This window comes from Pristiophorus japonicus, chromosome 18 (assembly GCF_044704955.1).
Source record: "Pristiophorus japonicus isolate sPriJap1 chromosome 18, sPriJap1.hap1, whole genome shotgun sequence".
Lineage (NCBI taxonomy): Eukaryota > Metazoa > Chordata > Chondrichthyes > Pristiophoridae > Pristiophorus > Pristiophorus japonicus.
The window spans coordinates 49,984,571-49,985,594 of NC_091994.1; the positions used below are offsets into that span (position 1 = coordinate 49,984,571).

The 1,024-nt window shown below is 46.4% G+C and overlaps 1 non-coding gene across 1 annotated transcript; it reads right to left on the reverse strand.

Moving 5' to 3' along the window:
• Positions 1-705: 705 nt before the first annotated feature.
• On the reverse strand, positions 706-777 carry trnag-ucc (transfer RNA glycine (anticodon UCC)). Its single transcript has one exon. It is a non-coding gene; the product is annotated as a tRNA-Gly (tRNA).
• Positions 778-1,024: the final 247 nt, after the last annotated feature.

Genomic DNA, 1,024 nt, shown 5'->3' on the forward strand with positions numbered 1-1,024 from the left:
GTTCGCATCCTAAGAATGAATATAAAATAAAGAGCTGCTCCCTTTCTGGAGTTTATGCTTCGAGGCCTAGTGTGCGACAGGCCAAGCTTTTCATGGCCCGTTGCCCATTCAATTTACGGAATAAACTCCTGAGCTGCCACGAGCTCAACCCCATTTTTGCCATTTTCACAAACAAGGAACTAGTAAGCCACAATAGAATATTTGTTGTTGAAGAATAAGTTCCCCTGAAGGGAGTATTTAAGTATTACCTCTCCACCCTTCCAGCTGGAGCAGTGGGTAATTAATGTGATTAACAAATCCGGAAGATCCCAATTGTGATGCCCACCATAGTCAAATACCTCCACATGTTGTGCAAGTTCACAGATGAGTGTACGTGAAAGATATTGGCACAGTTAGAACTAAATCAGGAGAGAAGGGAGGAAAATCAGTAGAAATTGGTGGAGGGCTCTTGGTTATGCCCCTGGTTCCTGCAGTCCCACTGCACTGCACGGAGGAGGCCAGCAGCCACTCCCTGCAGTGCATTCACCGGAAGCTAAATGGTGATACCAAGAATGGCCACCGGGCGGCAGTAGATGCCATAACGTGTAACAATGTCTCAGGCTGCAATGTTCATGTTTAATGTACACCTCAGCTGCCGGCTTCAGGCATCGAGCGTAGGGACTAAAAATACACACAGATTCTTCCTTCATTATTTGTTAAAATTCTTGCGATAGCCGGGAATCGAACCCGGGTCAACTGCTTGGAAGGCAGCTATGCTCACCACTATACCACCATCGCAGAGCTGTAAGTAACCCTGAGTGCAGGCTCCACATTACAACATTCAAACTCTTTCAATCCGAACTCTTTCCCACCTCACCATCTGAGGCAGAGAGTGGAGGGACTCGTTTCTGATTATTCCCATCCAGTGAAGGGGGTTTATTGCTGATTATTTAAATTGTTGTAAAGCTGGCACATCACAGACAGGCAGATCTAAAATATGAAGTGCCCCACCTCCACCAACTTTCCCTCCCCTACCGATATCTCT